Genomic DNA, 5,342 nt, shown 5'->3' with positions numbered 1-5,342 from the left:
CTGAGGGACACAGGCAGGACCCATAGGTGACTCTTGTTCCAGATATCTCCTGTTCTTTCCAGGAACTACACAGATCAGGAAACTGCCAGAAGCTGGTCAGGGATTTGATTCATATCAGGGAACACCCATGACAAATTCAGGGATATTGATGCTGGGACCATGAGCCCTGAAAGAATCACCTGGGAGACAGAGACACAGGACAGGTCATGTGAAAGTGGAAGCTTAATTGAGAACATTGGGTTGCTTCCAATGAGGGCTGTTTCTTTTATTTCTTTTCACTTGTTAGAATTAGAATGGCAGGGATTAATTAGAGTCATATTGAGATAGACTGGAGATGTGTTGCTGAACCCCTCCATGCACACCCCACTGCCATCATCTTCTGAAATATCAGGTTGATGTACTGACCACTTTCATGACCTCTGATAGTTCCACTCCAAAGAAGTGACCATTTCCAGGCAGGTGTGAGGCTAGTGGCCTCTGTAGTGCCCACAAACAGAAGGATAACTTGAGGCTGGAGTGGTTACTCCTCCCCAAACTGACCCTGAACTTCAAGGCAGTGTTGGAATCAGGAACATTGAGGTTGGAGTTTCTTGTACAGTTGCAGAGAGAATGCCTAGGGCTCTAGCTAGAGGGAGCTGCAAATTGGAAAGCTAGATGCCTCAGAAACAACACACAGATAGGTGACAGAACCTACGAGACCCTAGTGTGCAATACATAATCCTGCACCACTTGGATCTGGGCCCTGAAACCTGACTCACATTTCTGGGGTATCATCAATGATCAAAGATGCTTGTGCACTGCCATTCCTGGAAACTCTTTCAAAGGCCCTCCTTTGTGGGGTGTCTCTCAGTCATGTCCCACAGGGATGAGAAAGGGTTAATGGATGGAGGAAGATGTTGGCTGCATATCTCTCAATTTCCCCCAAACTTATCTACTCAATAAACACACAACAGCCAATAATCCTTTTAAATGAGAGGAGCATGACAGGCCTGGCCATGCCAGCTCTGCCCTCTAACAACAATGACTTGGAGTAATTCAACTCTCTTTTATTTATAGACACTCAGGTAAATGGGGAAAGAACAGGAGGAGATACTTCTGTGATGGACACGATAGGGTGCAGTTAGGGGAGCCATTTTCTTAGGGAGAATATTACACAAGGAGACAGGGAACCACTCCCACACAGTTCCACATGCTTCCTGGCAATCTGGGATGGGCTTCTGTGGCGGTTAGTTCCTGGAAGACATGCCTCTGCATCCCATGACTGAACTTAGTCTGATTCTGCTAAGTAAGGACGGCTTCCACACTCCTCCATGGATATGGTGGGCTCCAGTTGGGACTGACACCAAAGCTATGTACTGGAATTAATCAGCAGTTGTCAGGTTCCACAATGTCACCCTCTGTTCTCAACTTACCTGGACAAATACACTCTCCTACCTTTGTTGCATCAGCCCCATCTTGTTCAAATCAAAATTATTGGCTTTGGGGCCATGGGACAATGTACCTTGTACCAAATATTAACATTAAGGGCTTCATTGGACTGTATGATTTTACTTGAATTCCTCAGTGGTGTGGGGTATTATGTGATGAATGTCTTTATTCTCCAAATTTCACATGTTGAATTTCTAACACCCAATATGATGGTATTCATAGATTTATTTTAGTATTCAGGAGGGTTAGATGAGATCCTGAGGGTGAGGCTTCATGAAGGCATTAGTGGTCTTGGTAGGAGAAGGAGAAGACACTGAAGGGATGCTGGTCATGTGAGGACATAGGTCTGCGAGTCATATTGCCAAGAAAGAGAGGAAGCCCTCATGGGACTTTGGGTCAGGCATCCTTCTTCTGGGACTCCTGCCTCCAGAACAGTGAGAAGTGAATGTCTGAGGTTTATCCACTGAGTCTATATCATCTGGTATGGCAGCCCAATTTATTTGAGATGGTACACACAATGGCCTGGGAGCATGATTCAGAGTGGGGCAAAGATGAACATACCCATCCAGAATCCAAAGACAGTGAACTTTCCCTTGAGCTTCTCTTTACCACAGGAGTTCAGGACAATGTGTGTGGGTGTCTGCAGAGTTTTGTCTTGGGGCCAGCATCTAAAACCTTATTTCTGATTGTGATGTCTTCTGTGCCATGAACAATCTGGTTGATGCTGGAATCTGAAATGACCAGAGGAGGGACCATCATATGGAGTCAGACAGCCAACTCCAAATCCTGGCTTACATTATCTCAGACACCTGCTCTGACCTTGAGTCCTCCGTGTGATGGTGATGATCATTGGAAACATTGCCTATTCTCATGGGGCTGTGATTGGCAACTGAGTTAAGGAAATTTCTTCTCCTAATGTGAGGTAAATATTCCTGGGAATCAGGTCTCTGAACTCTTCCCCCAAACCTCAGGACCTTCCTTCCATTTCCCCTACATTCCAGCCTCCTTTTTCCATCCCACGATTTTACTCATGTCAATGCACTAGGACCCTCTCCCTAAGTCTGGCTCCTAGTCACTGGCTGAATACGCAGGGGACACTGGAGCACGGCCTTTTCTGCTCAACACAGTTCTCCTTTAAAGGGTCACCTTAAGCCTGGCTGACACTTTGCAGAACTGTGCTATGCTTTCAGGCTCTTCCTGCTCTGACTTCCTCCCTTGCCTCTCTTACAAGTGTCAGACCTACTCCTATGCCTTTATCTTTATACAAATTTTTCCCTCGATAAACCTCTGGTGTATTCAGATCCCACCATGGTATCTCTTTCTTGGAGGACCCAAACTGACCCTGTGGACTGTGTGAGGAAAGGCACTCTCCGCCTACTATGAAAGTAAAATTTGGAGCAACCTTCAGGAAGAACCTTTGTTAATGTCTTGTTTTGGAAGACAGTAGTTCCCATCTTCCCCCAAGTTACCTTCCCCTTCAAATTGTTCAGATGATTTTTTTTTTAATTTGCTATCCTATCACCAAATAGTATTGCCGAGAGAGGAATTTCTTGATTTTTTTCAGTTTCAAGTGGAGCAAGATGAAGACTTTGCTCCCTAATTTTTCCCCACCTTCACCATGTCCATTCGCCATTTCCATCTCCCCTTTCTCACTATGTAGTATGTCATCCTTTTGGTTTCCTCAATAGTCACTATTTGCATATTATGATTACATGTTACTTATGGCTGAGTCTTTCCTGCACTTCCCATTTTCCTAAAAGTTGTTGTCTTATCACTTGTTTAGTTATTATATATTTATCTAATTCAATCCCCCAAACTCTCTACCAATCTTGTCTCCAGTTGACTCACTGACATGAACGATACACTGTTAGCATCATCTTTTTAGAAAAATCTTTCTCCACTCTGCCCTCACACCTGTGGGCAACTAGCCAGGTACAGAATTTTAGATCAAAAACCTTTCCTCCAGGAACAAAGAATGACATCACTGCCTTCTAATGTCCAATGTTTCTATTAAGAAGTCTTACACTTTACATCTGGTCTATTTCCTTTTTTCTGGAAGTTTGTTTTTTTCCTCCATCCTTAGGGCTCTGAAACTTCCCAAAGCTATGCCATTTTTATCCGCAGTGCTGGTCACTGGATGAGCCCTTTCCACATGGAAGTATGGAGTCTAGAGTTTTTCTCTGATGATTCCTACCCCACTGCTTCCAGTCTTTTTCTAGAACTCCTTTTATTCAGAATGTGGCAGGCGTGCTCACTTCGGCAGCACATATACTAAAATTGGAACGATACAGAGAAGATTAGCATGGCTCCTGCGCAAGGATGACACGCAAATTCGTGAAGCGTTCCATATTTTTGAGACACAGCCACATCAATGTTCATTGCTGCTCAATTCACCATAGCCAGATTGTGGAACCAACCTAGATGTCCTTCAATTGATGAATGGATAAAGAAACTGTGGCATATATATATACAATGGAATATTACTCTGCCATAAAGAATGATAAAACTATGGCATTTGTAGGCAAATGGATGAAATTGGAGAATATCATGCTAAGTGAGATAAGCTAATCACAAAAAACCAAAGGATGAATGATCTCGCTGATAAGCGGATGATGAAATATAATGGGGGGTGGGAGGGGTTAGCGTTAGGGTTAGGGTTAGGGTTAGGTTTAAGGTTAGGGTTAAGGAGGGTGGCAAGAATGGAGGAAGGAAAGACTGTATAGAGGAAAAAGAGGGGTGGGAGGGGTGGGGAGAAGGGAAAAATAACAGAATGAATCAAACAACATTACCCTATGTAAATTTATGATTACACAAATGGTATGCCTTTACTCTACGTACAGAGAAACAACATGTATCCCATTTGTTTACAATAAAAAAAATCAGAAAAAAAATGCACTAGGAGGAGTTTGGGGACCCTGGGGAGAGTGCTCACATGAGGAAACAGGAGAATGCTTCCACATCTCTAGTCTGAGGAAGGTGCCTGTGGACCAGGGTCTTAAAGCCCTGCCCGTGGTGAAGATTTTATTGATGCTCTAAGGTCCACTGGAGGCACCTGGTGGTACTGAAGTGTAGAAGGTGGACAGGGTGTCCTATCCAAACTGTCCACCTGGCTGTTGGTGGGCATCCATTTGGAAAATGGTGGAGTCCAGGCAGACAAATGGTGGTGGTGCTGGAGGGGCAAGGCCCTGGTGCCAGTGACCCCCATAGTTCCAGGTTGCCCCACTGACTGAGGCAGCCACAGTGGTCCTTAGGGCAGAAGCTGCTGTGAGGAAGGGAGCAGGATGCTCCACACCCCCACAGAAGGCCCCTGGGGCCCTCCAGATGAGGGGTCCCTGAGTGTGGTCAATGTTTGGAATATGAGCAGGCTCTCCTGGCCTCAGTTCTGGCCCTCATGTTTCACAGTAAACAGATCAGCCACACACAGTTTTCCAGGTTAAGCAGACAGCACCAGAGGTTTATGCTGGTAGATGGGTTCAGTCACCCATGGTGGCAGGGGCACATCCCAGAACAGCTGGTGTGTTGGTACAGGGAAACCCCAGTGGAAGGATGAGTCAAGACATTATTCATGGGGGGAAGCAAAAGGGGTAGCAGGCCTGGATGGGACTGGGCAGACATTCCATGAAGAGCTTTGGCTGGTAGGGAGGAACCTCATGTTCCCTTCAAATAATATAGTGGTGCCACAATTGGTGTGTGCCTCTGGAACATTTTAAAATAATTTCTCAGATTCACAGAGGGTGGGTGACAGATGCCATTCTATTCAAATACCTCATCAATTGTCTTTGATTGCTTCCCCTGCTGAGCACTATCAATGAGCTATGGCTCTCACCAGTCACACAATCATGAGTATAAACAGTCAATACTCTAAACTGTAGGATGTGGCTTGCATTTTATGGATATAGTGGGTTTTTTTTATG

At 45.0% G+C, this 5,342-nt stretch overlaps 1 non-coding gene across 1 annotated transcript; it reads left to right on the top strand.

Annotated features, from left to right (window-relative positions):
• Positions 1-3,675: 3,675 nt before the first annotated feature.
• On the top strand, positions 3,676-3,782 carry LOC124974305 (U6 spliceosomal RNA). Its single transcript, XR_007106769.1, has one exon. It is a non-coding gene; the product is annotated as a U6 spliceosomal RNA (small nuclear RNA).
• The last annotated feature ends 1,560 nt before the right edge of the window (positions 3,783-5,342 follow it).

The sequence above is a fragment of the Sciurus carolinensis genome, unplaced genomic scaffold, assembly GCF_902686445.1.
Source record: "Sciurus carolinensis unplaced genomic scaffold, mSciCar1.2, whole genome shotgun sequence".
Classification (NCBI taxonomy): Eukaryota; Metazoa; Chordata; class Mammalia; order Rodentia; family Sciuridae; genus Sciurus; species Sciurus carolinensis.
This window is presented reverse-complemented; position numbering and strand designations above follow the sequence as displayed.